This window comes from Eurosta solidaginis, chromosome X (genome assembly GCF_040869045.1).
Source record: "Eurosta solidaginis isolate ZX-2024a chromosome X, ASM4086904v1, whole genome shotgun sequence".
Lineage (NCBI taxonomy): Eukaryota > Metazoa > Arthropoda > Insecta > Diptera > Tephritidae > Eurosta > Eurosta solidaginis.
Window position 1 is genome coordinate 153,163,486 of NC_090324.1, and position 12,322 is coordinate 153,175,807.

The following is a 12,322-nucleotide window of genomic DNA, read 5'->3' on the forward strand; positions in this document are numbered from 1 at the left end:
ACTTATATATACGTGTAAATATACGTGTGGAAATAAACGTGTATTTGTAAATTACTGGTATATATAGGTATGTATATATTAGAAAATAATAATATGTACTTGAAGTTTGTATGGATATTTTTTGAAAGTTCCTATAGGGACGAAAATATCTCAAACTTAGTTTTGTACGCCAGAATAAGTACAAATGTACACGCGCAATATACAAACGTATGTATATATATTTGTTTGTGCGAACGTATGCACGTGAATCAGATGAGCTTCTCTGTTTATGTTTACAAACAGAAGAGTTTGTTTTGATTCGCTTCTTCGTCGCTTTAATGTCGCGTTTCTTTGTGAAGCTGAGTGCGCTTGATTGCACTGTTGGGAGAGTGCAGCAAAGAAAGATGAAAAAATTGCAAATATGAGAGAGGTTGAGAAATTTGATCAGCAGTACACAGCTCTCGTTGCTAATGTAGCTCTATGTGCTGGGAAAATGTCGCTGGAAGAGCGACTTGAACGTGTGAGTAAACACGTATGATGTTCTCTGAGTGGAGAAGTATGATTGCTGGAAAAGCAACTTGAAATTATTTGTACATGTATGTAAGTATGTACGTATGAATATTACGATTTTTGTATATGCTGGCAAGCAAGAAAAAATCACTTGGAAGAAGTTGAACTGTATCGACAAGTTCAACGCTCTGTGTGAACAACGGGGTAAACTCAGCTGTAGAAGAAGATTTTGCCGATGTTGTTCTTGCACAGTGGATTTGAGTAGGCAAGTAAACTGCAATTTTTTGTTGGTTAAATACCACTAGAAATATGTATACATATATATATATATATAATTGGCGGATTTTGCCTATCGGTATAGCGGAATATTTTCTACCAATTTTTGGTTGCAAAAAAGTTGCAGTAAAACCAACGGTAAGAAAATTTCCGCAATATTCAAGTATATATGTGGATATATATATATATGTTTTTGCAGTTTACACAAAATAATATAACTTTTGTGGAAAAAAGGTTTTATTATTTTTAATATATTTTTTATGAAAAATAAAAAACTGCCTACTCACCGATTCCTGTATTCTTATGCTGCTTATATTGTTGTTGTTGGTCTGCTTCTTGATGATGCTGCTGCTCAGCTCCTGGGTAAAGATGATTTAAAATTTTTTTTTTTTTTTTTTATGTTTTCAGTTTCAAAAATTTCTTTTCTCTTTTAAAAAACAATTTTTCTGTGTATTTAAGTGTTTGATTAATATATGTTTGTCTGATGATTGCACCCACAATTATCAAAAACTTTTTTTTTGTGTTTTAAAGATCTTAAAATTTTAAATTTTTTTTTTTTTTTCGCAATTTTTTTTGAATATGTTCAATTCTTCAGTTTTATTCACTGTGTCTCCACTTTTGTATGTTTTGTTTTAAAAAATTTTTATTTATTTTTCAAACGAACGAAAATTCGATTTTAATTTAATTCTTGTTTTAATTATAATTTTAGGGGTTGGGCCAAAGATGGCTGCGAAGGACCAAGAACAACTTTGGTCTTTCTTCGCTACACTTAACACTTCCAATTAAAAGGGTTTATCGTTTTACTTTAAAAACGTTATAAATTCTTTGTTTTTATTTATAATTTAATAATTAAGCACTTAACGCGTTAACAACTTCAGCTTCGGATTTAAATATTCAAAAATTCAAAGGATTAGAAAAAAATGTATATAGAGGGAGCGCGTCCGCGATTGCCGGCTAATAATGCTTGACTGACGAATGCCATATATAATTGTTGACGATGGTAGTGTATGCGCGTTGGCGCCTTTCCATTCGCCGCGCACGGCTGCGCATAAGGATTTCGCCGCCGTATAAATTATTAAGGAGGCGGCTTAAACACCCATATCGTATAAACAAATTCTAGAGTCACGCTGGTCCATCTTTATGGCGGTGTCTCGAAAAGGCGTCCAGCTATAGAACTAAGGCCCACGCCCTTTTAAAATTCTCATTAACACCTTTCATTTCATACCAATATCGTACACACAAATTCTAGAGTCACGCTAGTCCACCTTTATGGCGATATCTCGAAAAGGCTTCCACCTATAGAACTAAGGCCGACGCCCCTTTAAAATACTCATTAAAACCTTTCATTTGATACCCATATCGTACAAACAAATTCTATAGTCATCCTGGTCCACCTTTATGGCGATATCCCGAAAAGGCGTCTACCTATAGAACTATGGCCCACTCCTTTTTAAAATACTCATTAACACCTTTCATTTGATACCCATACCGTACAAAAAAGTTCTGGAGTCACCCCTGCTCCACCTTTATGGCGATATCTCGAAAAGGTGTCCACCTATAGAACTAAGGTCCACGCCCTTTTAAGATACTCATTAACACCTTTCTTTTGATACCCATATCGTACAAGCAAATTCTAGGTCACCCTGGTCCACATGTTGGTCAATATCTCGAAAACGCCTTCACATATACAACTACCACCACTCCTTTTTAAAATACTCATTAACACCTTTCATTTTATACCCATATCGTACAAAAAAATTCTAGAGTCACCCCTGGTCCACCTTTAAGGCGTCCACCTATAGAACTAAAGCCCACGCCCTTTAAAAATACTCATTAACACCTTTCATTTGATACCCATATCGTACAAATAAATTCTAGAGTCACCCTGGTCCACCTTTATGGCGATATCTCGAAAAGGTTTCCACCTATAGAACTAATGCCCCCGCCCTTTTAAAATACTCATTAGCACCTTTCATTTGATACCCATATCGTACAAACAAATTCTAGAGTCACCCTGGTCCACCTTTATGGCGATATCTCGAAAAGTTTTCCACCTATAGAACTAAGGCCCGCCCCCTTTTAAAATACTCATTAGCACCTTTCATTTGATACGCATATCGTACAAACAAATTCTAGAGTCACCCTGGTCCGCCTTTATGGCGATATCTCGAAAAGGCGTATACCTACCACAAACTAAGGCCCACTCTTTTTTAAAATACTCATTAATACCTTTCATTTGATACCCATATCGTACAAACAAATTCTAGAGTTACCCCTGGTCCACTTTTATGGCGATATCTCGAAAAGGTGTCCACCTATAGAACTAAGGCCCACGCCCTTTTAAAATACCCATTAACACCTTTCGTTTGATACCCATATCGTATAAACAAATTCTAGAGTCACGCTGGTCCACCTTTATGGCGGTATCTCGAAAAGGCTTCCACCTATAGAACTAAGGCCCACGCCCTTTTAAAATACTCATTAACACCTTTCATTTGATACCCATATCGTACAAACAAATTCTAGAGTCATGCTGGTCCATCTTTATGGCGGTGTCTCGAAAAGACGTCCAGCTATAGAACTAAGGCCCACGCCCTTTTAAAATTCTCATTAACACCTTTCATTTGATACCAATATCGTACACACAAATTCTAGAGTTACGCTAGTCCACCTTTATGGCGATATCTCGAAAAGGCTTCCACCTATATAACTAAGGCCGACGCCCCTTTAAAATACTCATTAAAACCTTTCATTTGATACCCATGTCGTACAAACAAATTCTATAGTCACCCTGGTCCACCTTTATGGCGATATCCCGAAAAGGTGTCTACCTATAGAACTATGGCCCACTCCTTTTTAAAATACTCATTAACACCTTTCATTTGATACCCATACCGTACAAAAAAGTTCTAGAGTCAACCCTGCTCCACCTTTATGGCGATATCTCGAAAAGGTGTCCACCTATAGAACTAAGGTCCACGCCCTTTTAAAATACTAATTAACACCTTTCATTTGATAGCCATATCGTTCAAACAAATTCTAGAGTCACGCTGGTCCACCTTTTTGGCGATATCTCGAAAAGGCTTCCACCTATAGAACTAAGGCCCACGCCCCTTTAAGATACTCATTAACACCTTTCTTTTGATACCCATATCGTACAAACAAATTCTAGGTCACCCTGGTCCACATGTTGGTCAATATCTCGAAAACGCCTTCACATATACAACTACCACCACTCCTTTTTAAAATACTCATTAACACCTTTCATTTTATACCCATATCGTACAAAAAAATTCTAGAGTCACCCCTGGTCCACCTTTATGGCGATATCTCGAAAAGGCGTCCACCTATAGAACTAAAGCCCACGCCCTTTTAAAATACTCATTAACACCTTTCATTTGATACCCATATCGTACAAACAAATTCTAGAGTCACCCTGGTCCACCTTTATGGCGATATCTCGAAAAGGTTTCCACCTATAGAACTAATGCCCCCGCCCTTTTAAAATACTCATTAACACCTTTCATTTGATACCCATATCGTACAAAAAAATTCTAGAGTCACCCCTGGTCCCCCTTTATGGCGATATCTCGAAAAGCGTCCATCTATAGAACTAAGCCCCACGCCCTTTTAAAATACTCATTAACACCTTTCATTTGAAACCCATATCTTACAAACAAATTCTAGAGTCACCCTGGTCCACCTTTATAGCGATATCTCGAAAAGGCGTCCACCTAACACCAACTAAGGCCCACTCCTTTTTAAAATACTCATTAGCACCTTTCATTTGATAGCCATATCGTACAAAAAAATTCTAGAGTCACCCCTGGTACACCTTTATCGAGATATCTCGAAAAGGCGCCCACCTATAGAACTAAGGCCCAGCCCTTTTAAAATACTCATTAACACCTTTCATTTGATACCCATATCGTACAAACAAATGCTAGACTCACCCTGGTCCACCTTTATGGCGATATCTCGAAAAGGCTTCCACCTGTAGAACTAAGGTTCACTCCTTTTTAAAATGCTCATTAACACCTTTCATTTGATACCCATATCGTACAAAAAATTTCTAGAGTCACCCCTGGTCCACCTTTATGACGATATCTCGAAAAGGCGTCCACCTATGGAATTAAGGCCCATGCTCTTTTAAGATACTCATTAACACCTTTCATTTGAGACCCATATCGTACAAACAAATTCTAGAGTCACGATGGTCCATCTTTATGGCGGTGTCTCGAAAAGGCGTCCAGCTATAGAACTAAGGCCCACGCCCTTTTAAAATTCTCATTAACACCTTTCATTTGATACCAATATCGTACACACAAATTCTAGAGTCACGCTAGTCCACCTTTATGGCGATATCTCGAAAAGGCTTCCACCTATATAACTAAGGCCGACGCCCCTTTAAAATACTCATTAAAACCTTTCATTTGATACCAATATCGTACAAACAAATTCTATAGTCACCCTGGTCCACCTCTATGGCGATATCCCGAAAAGGCGTCTACCTATAGAACTATAGCCCACTCCTTTTTAAAATACTCATTAACACCTTTCATTTGATACCCATACCGTACAAAAAAGTTCTGCTCCACCTTTATGGCGATATCTCGAAAAGGTGTCCACCTATAGAACTAAGGTCCACGCCCTTTTAAAATACTAATTAACACCTTTCATTTGATAGCCATATCGTTCAAACAAATTCTAGAGTCACGCTGGTCCACCTTTATGGCGATATCTCGAAAAGGCTTCCACCTATAGAACTAAGGCCCACGCCCCTTTAAGATACTCATTAACACCTTTCTTTTGATACCCATATCGTACAAACAAATTCTAGGTCACCCTGGTCCACATTTTGGTCAATATCTCGAAAACGCCTTCACATATACAACTACCACCACTCCTTTTTAAAATACTCATTAACACCTTTCACTTTATACCCATATCGTACAAAAAAATTCTAGAGTCACCCCTGGTCCACCTTTATGGCGATATCTCGAAAAGGCGTCCACCTATAGAACTAAAGCCCACGCCCTTTTAAAATACTCATTAACACCTTTCATTTGATACCCATATCGTACAAACAAATTCTAGAGTCACCCTGGTCCACCTTTATGGCGATATCTCGAAAAGGTTTCCACCTATAGAACTAATGCCCCCGCCCTTTTAAAATACTCATTAACACCTTTCATTTGATACCCATATCGTACAAACAAATTCTAAAGTCACCCCTGGTCCACCTTTATGGCGATATCTCGAAAAGGCGTCCACTTATACAACTAAGGCCCACTCCTTTTTAAAATACTCATTAAACCTTTTCATTTGAAACCCATGTCGTACAAAAAAATTCTAGAGTCACCCCTGGTCCCCCTTTATGGCGATATCTCGAAAAGCGTCCATCTATAGAACTAAGCCCCACGCCCTTTTAAAATACTCATTAGCACCTTTCATTTGATACCCATATCTTACAAACAAATTCTAGAGTCACCCTGGTCCACCTTTATGGCGATATCTCGAAAAGGCGTCCACCTACCACCAACTAAGGCCCACTCCTTTTTAAAATACTCATTAGCACCTTTCATTTGATACCCATATCGTACAAAAAACTTCTATAGTCACCCCTGGTCCACTTTTATGGCGATATCTCGAAAAGGCGACCTATAGAACTAAGGCCCACGCCCTTTTAAAATACTCATTAACACCTTTCATTTGATACCCATATCGTACAAACAATTTCTAGAGTCACGCTGGTCCACCTTTATGGCAATATCTCGAAAAGGCGTCCACCTATGGCGATATCTCGAAAAGCGTCCATCTATAGAACTAAGCCCCACGCCCTTTTAAAATACTCATTAACACCTTTCATTTGATACCCATATCTTACAAACAAATTCTAGAGTCACCCTGGTCCACCTTTATGGCGATATCTCGAAAAGGCGTCCACCTACCACCAACTAAGGCCCACTCCTTTTTAAAATACTCATTAGCACCTTTCATTTGATACCCATATCGTACAAAAAAATTCTATAGTCACCCCTGGTCCACTTTTGTGGCGCTATCTCGAAAAGGCGACCTATAGAACTAAGGCCCACGCCCTTTTAAAATACTCATTAACACCTTTCATTTGATACCAATATCGTACAAAAAATTCTAGAGTAACGCTAGTCTATAAAGGATCCATTTTATGGATCCGACAAAAAGTCCTGCGCGCACTCCCTCGGCTGCTACGCGCTCGCACTCACCTTTAATTTTCCTTCTTCTTGAGATTAATAAAATAAACTGTTTTTAGGTAATAGTATTAAAAATGTACTTTTAATTTCTAATCTCTCGTTCGAACACTTAGTTTCTCTTTTTAACTCTTATTACACTTGTAGTTTTCTTATAAACTAGGTTCTGGTGTATAAAACTTTATTTTAAAACAACTTTTAGTCTTTCTTTGTGTTCTTATAGAATGTACTTTCAATTATAATTTTTCACTATAACTTTTCTTTTACGCTTTTAGTTTACGCGTACTGATGCATCCGCCGGTTCACTTTAAACTAAAAACTGCCGCTAACGCAACTCTGTAGCTCAGCAGTTTTTCTTTACGTTGCTTAGCAACGAAATTAATGATGGCGTCAAAAATAAAATCATGGCGTCGAACAACGGCAGTTTCAACCAATCAGAAACTCTCCACATTGCTCGACTCTAACAATTTTAGTGATGCCAAGTGCATCTGATGTATGGTTGCATCTTGCACATTTCTAAAGAGGGTTGCCAACTACAATTTACTATGGCACTACAAGTCCACCTTTATGGCGATATCTAGAAAAGGCTTCCACCTATAGAACTAAGGTCGACGCCATTTTAAAATACTCATTAATACCTTTCATTTGATACCCATATCGTACAAACAAATTCTAGAGTCACCCTGGTCCACCTTTATGGCGATATCCCGAAAAGGCGTCTACCTATAGAAATAAGGCCCACTCCTTTTTAAAATACTCATTAACACGTTTCATTTGATAGCCATATCGTACAAAAAAATTCTAGAGTCACCCCTGGTACACCTTTATCGAGATATCTCGAAAAGGCGCCCACCTATAGAACTAAGGCCCAGCCCTTTTAAAATACTCATTAACACCTTTCATTTGATACCCATATCGTACAAACAAATGCTAGACTCACCCTGGTCCACCTTTATGGCGATATCTCGAAAAGGCGTCCACCTGTAGAACTAAGGTCCACTCCTTTTTAAAATGCTCATTAACACCTTTCATTTGATACCCATATCGTACAAAAAATTCTAGAGTCACCCCTGGTCCACCTTTATGACGATATCTCAAAAAGGCGTCCACCTATGGAATTAAGGCCCACGCCCTTTTAAAATACTCATTAACACCTTTCATTTGATAGCCATATCGTACAAACAAATTCTAGAGTCACGCTGGTCCACCTTTATGGCGATATCTCGAAAAGGCTTCCACCTGTAGAACTAAGGCCCACGCCCTTTTAAGATACTCATTAACACCTTTCATTTGATACCCATATCGTACAAACAAATTCTGGAGTCACCCCTGGTCCACCTTTATGGCGATATCTCGAAAAGGCGTCCACCTATAGAACTAAGGCCCACTCCTTTTTAAAGTACTCATTAACACCTTTCATTTGATACCCATATCGTACAAAAAAATTCTAGAGTCATCCCTGGTCCACCTTTATGGCGATATCTCGAAAAGGCGTCTACCTATAGAACTAAGGCCCACGCCCTTTTAAAATACTCATTAACACCTTTCATTTGATACCCATATCGTACAAACAAATTCTAGAGTTACCCTGGTCCACCTTTATGGCGATATCTCGAAAAGGTTTCCACCTATAGAACTAAGGTCCACTCCTTTTTAAAATGCTCATTAACGCCTTTCATTTGATACCCATGTCGTACAAACAAATTCTAGAGTCAGCCCTGGTCCACCTTTATGGCATATCCCTAAATGGCGTCCACACATAGAACTATGGCCTACTCCCTCTTAAAATACTATTTAATACCTTCCATTTGATACACATGTCATAAAACCACATTCCAGAGTTACCCTAGATTCTCGAAAAGGCGTCTACCTATAGAACTAAGGCCCACGCCCTTTTAAAATACTCATTAACGCCTTTCATTTGATAGCCATATCGTACAAACAAATTCTAGAGTCACGCTGGTCCACCTTTATGGCGATATCTCGAAAAGGCTTCCACCTGTAGAACTAAGGCCCACGCCCTTTTAAGATACTCATTAACACCTTTCATTTAATACCCATATCGTACAAACAAATTCTAGAGTCACCCTGGTCCACCTTTATGGCGATATCTCGAAAAGGGGTCCACCTATAGAACTAAGGTCCACTCCTTTTTAAAATGCTCATTACCGCCTTTCATTTGATACCCATGTCGTACAAACAAATTCTAGAGTCAGCCCTGGTCCACCTTTATGGCATATCCCTAAATGGCGTCCACACATAGAACTATGGCCTACTCCCTCTTAAAATACTATTTAATACCTTCCATTTGATACACATGTCATAAAACCACATTCCAGAGTTACCCTAGATTCATTTTCCTACATGGTGATTTTCCCTTATTTTGTCGAACTTAGCCTTCCTTACTTGTTTTATTTGTATTTATTTACATATCTTATTTATTTGCACCTACCTGATTAATTGGAATTTTATTTTATTTTTTGTAATAGCAGCAGCTTTTATAGGATATGTATTACCCTGAGGCCAAATATATTTCTGAGGTGCAACAGTTATTACAAATTTATTTCCAGCAATGCTACATTAACTCGATTCTTTATTTTCCATTTTATTTTACCTTTTATTGTATTAGCTATAACAATAATTCATTTATTATTCTTACATCAAACAGGATCAAATAATCCTATTGGACTAAACTCAAATATTGATAAAAATCCATTTCATCCTTATTTTTCATACAAAGATATTATTGGATTCATTATAATTTCAATATTAATATTGTTAACATTAATTCATCCATATCTATTAGGAGATCCAGAAAATTTTATCCCAGCAAATCCATTAGTAACTCCTATTCACATTCAACCAGAATGATACTTTTTATTTGCTTATGCAATTTTACGATCAATTCCTAATAAATTAGGAGGAGTTATAGCTTTAATTATATCAATTGCAACTTTAGCAATTCTTCCATTTTACAATTTAAGAAATTTCCGAGGAATTCAATTTTATCCTATCAATAAAATTTTATTTTGAATTATAATTATTACAGTAATTTTATTAACATGAATTGGAGCACGACCAATAGAAACTCCTTATATTATTGTAGGCCAAATTTTAACAATTATTTACGTTTTATATTATATCATGATTCCTATAATTAATAAATGATGAGATAATTTAACTAAATAGTAAAAATATTTTCTATTAACTTTACTTAACAAAATTAATTAATAATTCAAAGAAATTGGTAAAAAAAATGTTCAAGCTAAATATATTAATTTATCATAACGAAAACGAGGTAAAGTACCACGAACTCAGATAAATATAAAGGAAATAAATATTAATTTTAAATAAAATACAAAATTAAATAAATCACAACCTAAAAAACAACTCTAAATAATATACTTATAAATAAAATTATATAATGTTCAGCTATAACAATTAATGCAAATCCACCTCTTCTATATTCAACATTAAATCCAGAAACTAATTCAGACTCACCTTCAGCAACATCAAAAGGTGTTCGATTAATTTCAGCTACACAAATACAAAATCAAATAAAACTAAGAGGTAAACAAAATATCTAAAAATCAAAACTATTTTTGGTAATAAAAAAATTGAAAAATATTATATCTTCCAATTAAAAAAACAAAAGATAATAAAATTAAAACTTTTCTAACTTCATAAGGAATTGTTTGAGCAACCACTCGTAACCCTCCTAATAAAACATAATTAGAATTTGAGGATCAACCAGCAACTATAGAACTATAAACTCTTAATCTAGCACGACTTAAAAAAAATAATAAACCTAAATTAAAAGAATATAATTTTACTAATAAAGGTATACAAAATCAAACAATTAAAGAAAGAAATAAAGAAAAATTTGGAGAAAATTAATAAGAAATATAATTAGATAATAAAGGGTAAGTTTGTTCTTTAGTAAATAATTTAATTGCATCACAAAAAGGTTGAGGAATTACAAATAAACCAACCTTATTTGGACCTTTTCGAATTTGAATATATCCTAATACTTTATGTTCCAAAAAAGTTAAAAATTCAACTCTCACTAAAACACAAATAATTAAAATTAATGAACCAATTAAAGTCAAAAATATCTTTACTTAATGAATTGCCTGAAAAAAGGGTTATCTTGATAGGATAAATAATTTAATTTTATTACATTCATTATATTTAATAGAATTAAACTATTCCTAAAAGTATCAAAAACTTTTGTGCAACTTACACAAAAATATAAAAAGATTAGCTAATAAAGCTACTGGGTTCATACCCGATTTATAAAGATTATAAATCCTATTATTTTTAATTTTTAATAATTCTGCAAAAATTATATTCTTTTCAATATTATTAATAATAACAATAATTACAATTTCGTAAAATTCTTGATTAAGAGCTTGAATAGGTTTAGAAATTAATTTATTATCTTTTATCCCCCTAATAATAGATAGTAACAATAATAATCTCCGGCCAATTCGTAGGGAAAATCAAGAGGAGCACGACGCAAATTGGAAGAGAAGCTCGGCCTTAGATCTCTTCGGAGGTTATCGCGCCTTACATTTATTTTTTTTTTATTTAACAATAATAATCTAATATCTACAGAAGCTTCTTTAAATATTTCTTAATTCAAACAATTACATTAGCAATTTTGTTATTTTACATTATTATGATATACATAAATACCTTATTAATACAAAATGATTATTTATTTAGTAAATGAATTTTAATTTCTCCTTTATTATTAAAAAGAAATACAGCTCCTTTCATTTTTGACTTCCAACAACTATAGAAGGATTATTATGAAATAATAATTAAATTTTAATAACATCACAAAAAATTGCCCCTATGATATTAATTTCTTATTTAACTCATATCAATTTTATAAATGTTATTATTATTGGTTCCTTAGGAGGATTAAATCAAACCTCATTACGAAAATTAATAGCCTTATCATCTATTAATCATTTAGGCTGAATATTAGCAGCAATACAAATTAATGAAATAATATGAATTACCTATTTCTGATTTTATTCATTTTTATCATTTAGTATAATTTTTTTATTCAAAGATTTTGAAATTTATTATATAAATCAATTATTCAATTCATTTTTTAATTCAAAAATTTTGAAATTTGTTTTACTATTAAGCTTATTATCTTTAGGAGAGTTACCCCCATTTATGGGATTTTTACCAAAATGATTAGTAATTCAACATTTAATTGTAATAAATCAGTATTTATTAATAACAATTATAACAACAATAACATTAATCACATTATTTTTATACTCAGTTGAGCAGAGCTCACAGAGTAT

At 34.7% G+C, this 12,322-nt stretch overlaps 1 pseudogene; it reads left to right on the forward strand.

Annotated features, from left to right (window-relative positions):
- Positions 1-1,685: 1,685 nt before the first annotated feature.
- On the forward strand, positions 1,686-10,184 carry LOC137235197 (cytochrome b-like; annotated as a pseudogene).
- The last annotated feature ends 2,138 nt before the right edge of the window (positions 10,185-12,322 follow it).